Below are 13539 nucleotides of genomic sequence, written 5' to 3' on the forward strand. Positions count from 1 at the left end.
TCGCTCTCTGTTGGGTTGCGGGGTCCGTCCTGGGGGGGGGGACACGGCCGGCCACCGCGGCCGACCGCCGCCCCGGAAAAATTCTGCCCGCTACACGCGGGTCCCCGGCTTAGGGCCGAGGAAGGGGGACGACTTCAACAACACACGGCAGGGCCGGACACTCCCGTCACCGAGCCCCCCTTCGCAGGCAAGCAAGCGAAGCCGAGAGGCGAGGCCACACGCCCCACTGCATGTCCCCCGCTGCCCTTTCGATACGGACACAACTCTGGCAACACAGGTCGGGAGCGGGAAACGAGGCGCAGCCAACCTCGGCCAAGCGAGCCACGCCCGGGGGGCTCTCGGGGAGGGGGGCCAGGGAAAGCCCGGGCAGGCTCAACACAACCCCGGGCCGGCCCCACAGAAATCCAGCCCCGGCTGCCGGCCACCAGCGTGCACCGGGACCGACAGCCGAAGAAATGCCGCACCCGGCGAGCGGGCGGGGCCCCGGCTTAAGGCCGGGCAGAAAAGGGGCGAGGCGCCGCCGCCTCGCCCGCCACCATCCCCGGGGGAGCGAGCGGGCGCCCGGCTCCCCGTTGTCACGAAACCGGCAGCAGCCGGGCCGGAGCGGGACACACTCGCGGCTTTCTCGCCCTCTCTCTGGGCCTTTTTCTCGCTTCTCCCCCGCCTGGAACAACGCAGCCTCGCCTGGGCCGGGGGAGCGCGGTGGCTCTCGGATCGCATCGCTCTCTCTGGGGGCTTTCTCGCTTCTCCCCCGGACTGAACACGCAGCCTCGGCCTGGGCCGGGGAGCGGCTCTCGGATCGCATCGGTCTCTCTGGGGGCTTTCTCGCTTCTCCCCCGACTGAGCACGCAGCCTCGCCTGGGCCGGGGAGCGGCTCTCGGATCGCATCGGTCTCTCTCTCTGGGCTAACCTGTCCCAGTCGAACTGGGTAAGACGGGAAGCCGGACGAAGCCACGCGACTCGCCCCGACATCGGCGGTGTTCTTCTGGCCCTGGCGACCGCACGCGCGTCCGCCCTTCTCCGCCACGGACACAGGCACGGCAACAGCCTGTGGGGATACGGCCCGTCACCTCGTTCCCATAATACGGACAGATGGGCCCGAAGCGGCGGAGGCCGGAAAGAGAACCGATGTACGTGACCGAGGGGGCGCAGTGGCGCACGCCGCCTACTACGATGACATAGCCGGAGGCAGCGAGAAACAGCGACCCCTTGGAGTACTTCCAGGCCGGCGGCGGACAACAGGTCTACCAGCCATGAAACGGGCAACAGGTCTACCGACGGCTTGCTGCGGACAACAGGTCTACCCAGCCATGAAACGGGCAACAGGTCTACCAAGCTGCGGACAACAGGTCTACCCAGGGCATGCTGCGGACACCAGGTCTACCCACGGCTTGCTGCGGACAACAGGTCTACCCAGCTGCGGACACCAGGTCTACCCAGGGCATGAAAAGGGCAACAGGTCTACCAAGCTGCGGACACCAGGTCTACCCAGGGCATGCTGCGGACACCAGGTCTACCCACGGCTTGCTGCGGACAACAGGTCTACCCAGCCATGAAACGGGCAACAGGTCTACCAAGCTGCGGACACCAGGTCTACCCAGGGCATGCTGCGGACACCAGGTCTACCCACGGCTTGCTGCGGACACCAGGTCTACCCACGGCTTGCTGCGGACACCAGGTCTACCCAGCCATGAAACGGGCAACAGGTCTACCAAGCTGCGGACACCAGGTCTACCCAGGGCATGCTGCGGACACCAGATCTACCCACGGCTTGCTGCGGACACCAGGTCTACCCAGCCATGAAACGGGCAACAGGTCTACCAAGCTGCGGACACCAGGTCTACCCAGGGCATGCTGCGGACAACAGGTCTACCCAGCCATGAAACGGGCAACAGGTCTACTCACGGCTTGCTGCGGACACCAGGTCTACCCAGCCATGAAACGGGCAACAGGTCTACCAAGCTGCGGACACCAGGTCTACCCAGGGCATGCTGCGGACAACAGGTCTACCCACTCAATGCTGCGGACAACAGGTCTACCCAGGCATGAATCGGGCAACAGGTCTACCAAGCTCCGGACACCAGGTCTACCCACGGCTTGCTGCGGACACCAGGTCTACCCAGCCATGAAACGGGCAACAGGTCTACCAAGCTGCGGACACCAGGTCTACCCAGGGCATGCTGCGGACACCAGGTCTACCCAGCCATGAAACGGGCAACAGGTCTACTCACGGCTTGCTGCGGACACCAGGTCTACCCAGCCATGAAACGGGCAACAGGTCTACCAAGCTGCGGACACCAGGTCTACCCAGGGCATGCTGCGGACACCAGGTCTACCCAGCCATGAAACGGGCAACAGGTCTACTCACGGCTTGCTGCGGACACCAGGTCTACCCAGCCATGAAACGGGCAACAGGTCTACCAAGCTGCGGACACCAGGTCTACCCAGGGCATGCTGCGGACACCAGGTCTACCCAGGGCATGCTGCGGACAACAGGTCTACCCAGGCATGAATCGGGCAACAGGTCTACCAAGCTGCGGACACCAGGTCTACCCAGGGCATGCTGCGGACACCAGGTCTACCCAGCCATGAAACGGGCAACAGGTCTACCAAGCTGCGGACACCAGGTCTACCCAGGGCATGCTGCGGACACCAGGTCTACCCAGCCATGAAACGGGCAACAGGTCTACTCACGGCTTGCTGCGGACACCAGGTCTACCCAGCCATGAAACGGGCAACAGGTCTACCAAGCTGCGGACACCAGGTCTACCCAGGGCATGCTGCGGACACCAGGTCTACCCAGCCATGAAACGGGCAACAGGTCTACTCACGTCTTGCTGCGGACACCAGGTCTACCCAGCCATGAAACGGGCAACAGGTCTACCAAGCTGCGGACACCAGGTCTACTCACGGCTTGCTGCGGACACCAGGTCTACCCAGCCATGAAACGGGCAACAGGTCTACTCACGGCTTGCTGCGGACACCAGGTCTACCCAGCCATGAAACGGGCAACAGGTCTACCAAGCTGCGGACAACAGGTCTACCCAGGGCATGCTGCGGACAACAGGTCTACCCAGCCATGAAACGGGCAACAGGTCTACTCACGGCTTGCTGCGGACACCAGGTCTACCCAGCCATGAAACGGGCAACAGGTCTACCAAGCTGCGGACACCAGGTCTACCCAGGGCATGCTGCGGACACCAGGTCTACCCACGGCTTGCTGCGGACACCAGGTCTACCCAGCCATGAAACGGGCAACAGGTCTACCAAGCTGCGGACACCAGGTCTACCCAGCCATGAATCGGGCAACAGGTCTACCAAGCTGCGGACAACAGGTCTACCCAGCCATGAAACGGGCAACAGGTCTACCATCTCAATGCTGCGGACACCAGGTCTACCCAGCCATGAAACGGGCAACAGGTCTACCAAGCTGCGGACACCAGGTCTACCCAGGGTATGTAGCGGACACCAGGTCTACCAACTCAATGCTGCGGACAACAGGTCTACCCAGCCATCAAACGGGCAACAGGTCTACCAAGCTGCGGACACCAGGTCTACCCACGGCTTGCTGCGGACACCAGGTCTACCCAGCCATGAAACGGGCAGCAGGTCTACCCACGGCTTGCTGCGGACACCAGGTCTACCCAGCCATGAAACGGGCAACAGGTCTACCAAGCTGCGGACACCAGGTCTACCCAGGGCATGCTGCGGACAACAGGTCTACCCAGCCATGAAACGGGCAACAGGTCTACTCACGGCTTGCTGCGGACACCAGGTCTACCCAGCCATGAAACGGGCAACAGGTCTACCAAGCTGCGGACACCAGGTCTACCCAGGGCATGCTGCGGACAACAGGTCTACCCAGCCATGAAACGGGCAACAGGTCTACTCACGGCTTGCTGCGGACACCAGGTCTACCCAGCCATGAAACGGGCAACAGGTCTACCAAGCTGCGGACACCAGGTCTACCCAGCTATGAAACGGGCAACAGGTCTACCAAGCTGCGGACACCAGGTCTACCCAGGGCATGCTGCGGACACCAGGTCTACCAACTCAATGCTGCGGACAACAGGTCTACCCAGCCATGAATCGGGCAACAGGTCTACCAAGCTGCGGACACCAGGTCTACCCACGGCTTGCTGCGGACACCAGGTCTACCCAGCCATGAAACGGGCAACAGGTCTACCAAGCTGCGGACACCAGGTCTACCCAGGTCATGCTGCGGACACCAGGTCTACCCAGCCATGAAACGGGCAACAGGTCTACCAAGCTGCGGACACCAGGTCTACCCAGGGCATGCTGCGGACACCAGGTCTACCAACTCAATGCTGCGGACAACAGGTCTACCCAGCCATGAAACGGGCAACAGGTCTACCAAGCTGCGGACACCAGGTCTACCCAGGGCATGCTGCGGACACCAGGTCTACCAACTCAATGCTGCGGACAACAGGTCTACCCAGCCATGAATCGGGCAACAGGTCTACCAAGCTGCGGACACCAGGTCTACCCAGGGCATGCTGCGGACACCAGGTCTACCCAGCCATGAAACGGGCAACAGGTCTACCCACGGCTTGCTGCGGACAACAGGTCTACCCAGGCATGAATCGGGCAACAGGTCTACCAAGCTGCGGACACCAGGTCTACCCAGGGCATGCTGCGGACACCAGGTCTACCCACGGCTTGCTGCGGACAACAGGTCTACCCAGCCATGAATCGGGCAACAGGTCTACCAAGCTCCGGACACCAGGTCTACCCACGGCTTGCTGCGGACACCAGGTCTACCCAGCCATGAAACGGGCAACAGGTCTACCAAGCTGCGGACACCAGGTCTACCCAGCCATGAAACGGGCAACAGGTCTACCAACTCAATGCTGCGGACAACAGGTCTACCCAGCCATGAAACGGGCAACAGGTCTACCAAGCTGCGGACACCAGGTCTACCCACGGCTTGCTGCGGACACCAGGTCTACCCAGCCATGAAACGGGCAACAGGTCTACCAAGCTGCGGACACCAGGTCTACCCAGGGCATGCTGCGGACAACAGGTCTACCCAGCCATGAAACGGGCAACAGGTCTACTCACGGCTTGCTGCGGACAACAGGTCTACCCAGCCATGAAACGGGCAACAGGTCTACCAAGCTGCGGACACCAGGTCTACCCAGGGCATGCTGCGGACACCAGGTCTACCCAGCCATGAAACGGGCAACAGGTCTACTCACGGCTTGCTGCGGACACCAGGTCTACCCAGCCATGAATCGGGCAACAGGTCTACCAAGCTGCGGACAACAGGTCTACCCAGCCATGAAACGGGCAACAGGTCTACCATCTCAATGCTGCGGACACCAGGTCTACCCAGCCATGAAACGGGCAACAGGTCTACCAAGCTGCGGACACCAGGTCTACCCAGGGTATGTAGCGGACACCAGGTCTACCAACTCAATGCTGCGGACAACAGGTCTACCCAGCCATCAAACGGGCAACAGGTCTACCAAGCTGCGGACACCAGGTCTACCCACGGCTTGCTGCGGACACCAGGTCTACCCAGCCATGAAACGGGCAGCAGGTCTACCCACGGCTTGCTGCGGACACCAGGTCTACCCAGCCATGAAACGGGCAACAGGTCTACCAAGCTGCGGACACCAGGTCTACCCAGGGCATGCTGCGGACAACAGGTCTACCCAGCCATGAAACGGGCAACAGGTCTACTCACGGCTTGCTGCGGACAACAGGTCTACCCAGCCATGAAACGGGCAACAGGTCTACCAAGCTGCGGACACCAGGTCTACCCAGGGCATGCTGCGGACACCAGGTCTACCCAGCCATGAAACGGGCAACAGGTCTACCAAGCTGCGGACACCAGGTCTACCCAGGGCATGCTGCGGACACCAGGTCTACCCAGCCATGAAACGGGCAACAGGTCTACCGACGGCTTGCTGCGGACACCAGGTCTACCCAGCCATGAAACGGGCAACAGGTCTACCAAGCTGCGGACACCAGGTCTACCCAGGGCATGCTGCGGACACCAGGTCTACCCAGCCATGAAACGGGCAACAGGTCTACTCACGGCTTGCTGCGGACACCAGGTCTACCCAGCCATGAAACGGGCAACAGGTCTACCAAGCTGCGGACACCAGGTCTACCCAGGGCATGCTGCGGACACCAGGTCTACCCACGGCTTGCTGCGGACAACAGGTCTACCCAGGCATGAATCGGGCAACAGGTCTACCAAGCTGCGGACACCAGGTCTACCCAGGGCATGCTGCGGACACCAGGTCTACCCACGGCTTGCTGCGGACAACAGGTCTACCCAGGCATGAATCGGGCAACAGGTCTACCAAGCTCCGGACACCAGGTCTACCCACGGCTTGCTGCGGACACCAGGTCTACCCAGCCATGAAACGGGCAACAGGTCTACCAAGCTGCGGACACCAGGTCTACCCAGCCATGAAACGGGCAACAGGTCTACCAACTCAATGCTGCGGACAACAGGTCTACCCAGCCATGAAACGGGCAACAGGTCTACCAAGCTGCGGACACCAGGTCTACCCACGGCTTGCTGCGGACACCAGGTCTACCCAGCCATGAAACGGGCAACAGGTCTACCAAGCTGCGGACACCAGGTCTACCCAGGGCATGCTGCGGACACCAGGTCTACCCAGCCATGAAACGGGCAACAGGTCTACTCACGGCTTGCTGCGGACACCAGGTCTACCCAGCCATGAAACGGGCAACAGGTCTACCAAGCTGCGGACACCAGGTCTACCCAGGGCATGCTGCGGACACCAGGTCTACCCAGCCATGAAACGGGCAACAGGTCTACTCACGGCTTGCTGCGGACACCAGGTCTACCCAGCCATGAATCGGGCAACAGGTCTACCAAGCTGCGGACAACAGGTCTACCCAGCCATGAAACGGGCAACAGGTCTACCATCTCAATGCTGCGGACACCAGGTCTACCCAGCCATGAAACGGGCAACAGGTCTACCAAGCTGCGGACACCAGGTCTACCCAGGGTATGTAGCGGACACCAGGTCTACCAACTCAATGCTGCGGACAACAGGTCTACCCAGGCATGAAACGGGCAACAGGTCTACCAAGCTGCGGACACCAGGTCTACCCAGGGCATGCTGCGGACACCAGGTCTACCCACGGCTTGCTGCGGACAACAGGTCTACCCAGCCATGAAACGGGCAACAGGTCTACCAAGCTGCGGACACCAGGTCTACCCACGGCTTGCTGCGGACACCAGGTCTACCCAGCCATGAAACGGGCAGCAGGTCTACCCACGGCTTGCTGCGGACACCAGGTCTACCCAGCCATGAAACGGGCAACAGGTCTACCAAGCTGCGGACACCAGGTCTACCCAGGGCATGCTGCGGACAACAGGTCTACCCAGCCATGAAACGGGCAACAGGTCTACTCACGGCTTGCTGCGGACAACAGGTCTACCCAGCCATGAAACGGGCAACAGGTCTACCAAGCTGCGGACACCAGGTCTACCCAGGGCATGCTGCGGACACCAGGTCTACCCAGCCATGAAACGGGCAACAGGTCTACTCACGGCTTGCTGCGGACACCAGGTCTACCCAGCCATGAAACGGGCAACAGGTCTACCAAGCTGCGGACACCAGGTCTACCCAGCTATGAAACGGGCAACAGGTCTACCAAGCTGCGGACACCAGGTCTACCCAGGGCATGCTGCGGACACCAGGTCTACCCAGCCATGAAACGGGCAACAGGTCTACCAAGCTGCGGACAACAGGTCTACCCAGGCATGAATCGGGCAACAGGTCTACCAAGCTCCGGACACCAGGTCTACCCACGGCTTGCTGCGGACACCAGGTCTACCCAGCCATGAAACGGGCAACAGGTCTACCAAGCTGCGGACACCAGGTCTACCCAGGTCATGCTGCGGACACCAGGTCTACCCAGCCATGAAACGGGCAACAGGTCTACTCACGGCTTGCTGCGGACACCAGGTCTACCCAGCCATGAAACGGGCAACAGGTCTACCAAGCTGCGGACACCAGGTCTACCCAGGGCATGCTGCGGACACCAGGTCTACCAACTCAATGCTGCGGACACCAGGTCTACCCAGCCATGAAACGGGCAACAGGTCTACCAAGCTGCGGACACCAGGTCTACCCAGGGCATGCTGCGGACACCAGGTCTACCAACTCAATGCTGCGGACAACAGGTCTACCCAGCCATGAATCGGGCAACAGGTCTACCAAGCTGCGGACACCAGGTCTACCCACGGCTTGCTGCGGACACCAGGTCTACCCAGCCATGAAACGGGCAACAGGTCTACCAAGCTGCGGACACCAGGTCTACCCAGGGCATGCTGCGGACACCAGGTCTACCCACGGCTTGCTGCGGACAACAGGTCTACCCACTCCAAGCTGCGGACACCAGGTCTAACTACTCCATTACGCGGACAACAGGTCTACCCACTCCATGCGGCGGACAACATGTCTACCCGCTCCATGCTGCGGACACCAGGTCTGCCCACGCCGTGATGCGGACCACAGGTCTACCTTCGCCATGCTGCACGCAGCCCGGGTCGCACCGGAGCTAGGTAGACCCGGTCGCCGCGGCCGTCGCAGCGCCCTCGCCCTCGACGGCGGACCCACGCCGCCGGTCCCGGAGGCGGGTAGACCTGGTCGCCGCGGCCACGGCGGCCGCCCATCCCGGAGCCCAGTAGACCTGGCCGCCGCGGGACCGGCCAAGTTTCCCGGAGTCGTGTAGACCTGGTCGTCGCGGCCACGGCCGCCGCCGCTGCGCCTTCGCCGGCGACGGCGGTCCCACGCCACCGGCCCCGGAGCCGCGTCGACCTGGCCGCCGCGGGACGGGCCACGTTTCGCGGATCCGGGTAGACGAGGCATCCTTGTACCATCTCGGAGCCGGGGAAACCCCACAGCCTCTTAACGCTCCGGAGCCCAAGTGCTCCAGCAGCCTTGCCCCGCCCGGCAGAATCGATTTCAAGACCAAGACATATTTTCGACAACATTTTATTTCATCATTTCATTTCATTTCTTTTCATTTCATTTTATTATTTTATTTTATTTCGTTTTGTTTTGTTTTGTTTTGTTTTGTTTTGATTTGATTTGATTTGTTTCATTTCCTCTTTGCCTTTTTTGAATGATTGCCTCTTCTATTTACTCGGAAAGAAAATCTTTTCCGGAAAACAAAACTCTTGCCAAATCTTATTTGTGATCCCTTTGGGCCCACAGCCGAGCTGACGGAGGGCCTGTGCCCGGTTCTCGCCCTGCTGACACACTGACCCCCCCAAACGGCGTCCTCCCTACCCCACGCCTCCTCCCCCGTCCCCCAGAGACCCTACCTACAGAGCCCCCCCCCCCACAAAACAGAACCTCACGGGCCGCAGCACAGCCAGGGGAAGCACGTACGTGCAGCGAAACTCGGCCCAAAGCCGCCGCGCCCTGGCACAACTCGCCCTGCCCCTTCCCGCCCCACGGAGGCGGCTGCATCGAGGCGACCGGCGCCGCCGTCGGCAAGCGGGTGGCCGCTTTCGGGCCGGTTCTTCCGCGGAAGGTCTGCAGAGCTCTTGGGGCCTCGGCGCGGGTTTGGGGGGCCGTGAGGGCTCGCTGTCGAGGCGCCCGGGGCCGGCACGAAGCCGCCTGCCCTCTCCCTGTCCCTGCCCCGTCTTCCGCAGCCACCCATTAACGCTGGGGGCGAGCCCGCCCTCCGCCATCAACCTCCCATGCAGCGCTTTCAGACTTTCCCCGCCCCTGCCCATTGTCGGCTGGGGGCGCCCTGCCCCCCGCCGTCAGCCTCCCTGGCAGCGCTTTCAGACTCTCTCGGGCCCCTGCCCATTGTCGGCTGGGGGCGCCCCGCCCCCCGCCCTCAGCCTCCCTGGCAGCGCTTTCAGACTGCCTCGGGCCCTGCCCATTGTCGGTTGGGGGCGCCCCGCCCCCCGCCCTCAGCCTCCCTGGCAGCGCTTTCAGACGGTCTCGTGCCCTGCCCATTGTCGGTTGGGGGCGACCCCGCCCTCCGCCATCAGCCTCCCTGGCAGCGCTTTCAGACTGCCTCGGGCCCTGCCCATTGTCGGTTGGGGGCGACCCCGCCCTCCGCCATCAGCCTCCCTGGCAGCACTTTCAGCCTCTTCCTGCCCCCGCCCACGGTCCCACCGGGCAGTTTACACGGCGGCGGCGGGAGGCTGATGCCGAGGTCGGCAGGCGGAGAGCCTGGTGCACAAGCAGGGATGGCGGCGGGATGATTGGCGCCGTCTGTCCCTGGTCAAAGAAGCTCTCTGTTCAGCTTTCTCGGAGCCTTTTGCTTTGGTGGCGTTCCTTCCTCCTCCGCCCCGGCGCCGCTCAAGCCTGCGGCAGGGCGGCAGCGCGGCGGGTGGGCGGCCGGGGGGAGGGGGGAGGGGGGGGGGAGGGAGGGAGCGCGCGAGCGAGCGAGCGAGCGAGCGCGCTGCAGAAATGAAGCCCGGAGCAGGGCCGCGGTCCATTCGAGCACGGGGAGGGGGCGCGACAACGCTGCCTGCTCCTGTCGGGGAGCGCTTGGGGAAGTGGGGTGCCGGCACCATGACGGCGGAGCGGACAGGGGCCGCGGCTGGGGAAGAGGCCGGCGGAGCTCGCCAGTGGATGCTGGCGCACGGAGCCGGCAGGGACACCTGGGCACGGCTGGGACCGAAAGTCGCCCGCCTTCACGCCCCGCCTTTCGCCGGGGGGAAGAAGACGCGAGAGCAGGGCTGCCTGCTGGGCTGCCAGTGCCCGCGGTCATGCCGGACGTGCAGGCCGACCGCCGAAGGCGTGCTCGCCGCTGCAGAGACGACAAGGGGGCCGCGCGTCCGATGGAAGAGACGGGGCGCCATCGCGCGGCGGCCGGGCTGCAAGGCCGGCCGACGGTAACAGGACTACCACGCCGCGGGCGGCCAGAGACAAAGACCGGCCGAGGGCAACAGGTCTACCCAGCATTATGCCGGCCGGTACCAGGGCCGGCCGAGGGCAACAGGTCTACCCAGCATTAGGCCAGCCGGAAAGACGGCCGGCAGAGGGCAACAGGTCTACCCAGCATTCGGCCGTCAGGTAACACTGCCGGCCGAGGGCAACAGGTCTACCCAGCATTCGGCTGGCCGGTAACACGGCGGGCCGAGGGCAACAGGTCTACCCAGCATTAGGCCGGCCGGTAACACTGCCGGCCGAGGGCAACAGGTCTACCCAGCATTAGGCCGCCACGTCCAAAGGCCGGCCGAGGGCAACAGGTCTACCCAGCATTAGGCCGCCACGTCCAAAGGCCGGCCGAGGGCAACAGGTCTACCCAGCATTCGGCCGCCACGTCCAAAGGCCGGCCGAGGGCAACAGGTCTACCCAGCATTAGGCCGCCACGTCCAAAGGCCGGCCGAGGGCAACAGGTCTACCCAGCATTCGGCCGCCACGTCCAAAGGCCGGCCGAGGGCAACAGGTCTACCCAGCATTCGGCCGCCACGTCCAAAGGCCGGCCGAGGGCAACAGGTCTACCCAGCATTCGGCCGCCACGTCCAAAGGCCGGCCGAGGGCAACAGGTCTACCCAGCATTCGGCCGTCAGGTACAAAGGCCGGCCGAGGGCAACAGGTCTACCCAGCATTAGGCTGCCACGTACAAAGGCCGGCCGAGGGCAACAGGTCTACCCAGCATTCGGCCGTCAGGTACAAAGGCCGGCCGAGGGCAACAGGTCTACCCAGCATTAGGCCGGCCGGTAACACTGCCGGCCGAGGGCAACAGGTCTACCCAGCATTAGGCCGCCACGTCCAAAGGCCGGCCGAGGGCAACAGGTCTAACCAGCATTAGGCCGGCCGGCAGAGGGCAACAGGTCTACCCAGCATTCGGCCGTCAGGTACAAAGGCCGGCCGAGGGCAACAGGTCTACCCAGCATTAGGCTGGCCGGTAACACTGCCGGCCGAGGGCAACAGGTCTACCCAGCATTAGGCCGCCACGTCCAAAGGCCGGCCGAGGGCAACAGGTCTAACCAGCATTAGGCCGCCACGTCCAAAGGCCGGCCGAGGGCAACAGGTCTACCCAGCATTAGGCCGCCACGTCCAAAGGCCGGCCGAGGGCAACAGGTCTACCCAGCATTCGGCCGCCACGTCCAAAGGCCGGCCGAGGGCAACAGGTCTACCCAGCATTAGGCCGGCCGGCAGAGGGCAACAGGTCTACCCAGCATTCGGCCGTCAGGTACAAAGGCCGGCCGAGGGCAACAGGTCTACCCAGCATTAGGCCGGCCGGTAACACTGCCGGCCGAGGGCAACAGGTCTACCCAGCATTAGGCCGCCACGTCCAAAGGCCGGCCGAGGGCAAGAGGTCTACCCAGCATTAGGCCGCCACGTCCAAAGGCCGGCCGAGGGCAACAGGTCTACCCAGCATTAGGCCGCCACGTCCAAAGGCCGGCCGAGGGCAACAGGTCTACCCAGCATTCGGCCGTCAGGTACAAAGGCCGGCCGAGGGCAACAGGTCTACCCAGCATTCGGCCGCCACGTCCAAAGGCCGGCCGAGGGCAACAGGTCTACCCAGCATTAGGCCGCCACGTCCAAAGGCCGGCCGAGGGCAACAGGTCTACCCAGCATTAGGCCGCCACGTCCAAAGGCCGGCCGAGGGCAACAGGTCTACCCAGCATTCGGCCGTCAGGTACAAAGGCCGGCCGAGGGCAACAGGTCTACCCAGCATTCGGCCGCCACGTCCAAAGGCCGGCCGAGGGCAACAGGTCTACCCAGCATTAGGCCGCCACGTCCAAAGGCCGGCCGAGGGCAACAGGTCTACCCAGCATTAGGCCGCCACGTCCAAAGGCCGGCCGAGGGCAACAGGTCTACCCAGCATTAGGCCGGCCGGCCGAGGGCAACAGGTCTACCCAGCATTCGGCCGTCAGGTACAAAGGCCGGCCGAGGGCAACAGGTCTACCCAGCATTAGGCCGCCACGTCCAAAGGCCGGCCGAGGGCAACAGGTCTACCCAGCATTAGGCCGCCACGTCCAAAGGCCGGCCGAGGGCAACAGGTCTACCCAGCATTAGGCCGCCACGTCCAAAGGCCGGCCGAGGGCAAGAGGTCTACCCAGCATTAGGCCGCCACATCCAAAGGCCGGCCGAGGGCAACAGGTCTACCCAGCATTAGGCCGGCCGGCAGAGGGCAACAGGTCTACCCAGCATTCGGCCGTCAGGTACAAAGGCCGGCCGAGGGCAACAGGTCTACCCAGCATTAGGCCGCCACGTCCAAAGGCCGGCCGAGGGCAACAGGTCTACCCAGCATTCGGCCGCCACGTCCAAAGGCCGGCCGAGGGCAACAGGTCTACCCAGCATTCGGCCGCCACGTCCAAAGGCCGGCCGAGGGCAACAGGTCTACCCAGCATTCGGCCGCCACGTCCAAAGGCCGGCCGAGGGCAACAGGTCTACCCAGCATTCGGCCGTCAGGTACAAAGGCCGGCCGAGGGCAACAGGTCTACCCAGCATTAGGCTGCCACGTACAAAGGCCGGCCGAGGGCAACAGGTCTACCCAGCATTCGGCCGTCAGGTACAAAGGCCGGCCGAGGGCAACAGGTCT

The sequence above is a fragment of the Sturnus vulgaris genome, unplaced genomic scaffold (genome assembly GCF_052056855.1).
Source record: "Sturnus vulgaris isolate bStuVul1 unplaced genomic scaffold, bStuVul1.hap1 Scaffold_164, whole genome shotgun sequence".
Taxonomy (NCBI): domain Eukaryota; kingdom Metazoa; phylum Chordata; class Aves; order Passeriformes; family Sturnidae; genus Sturnus; species Sturnus vulgaris.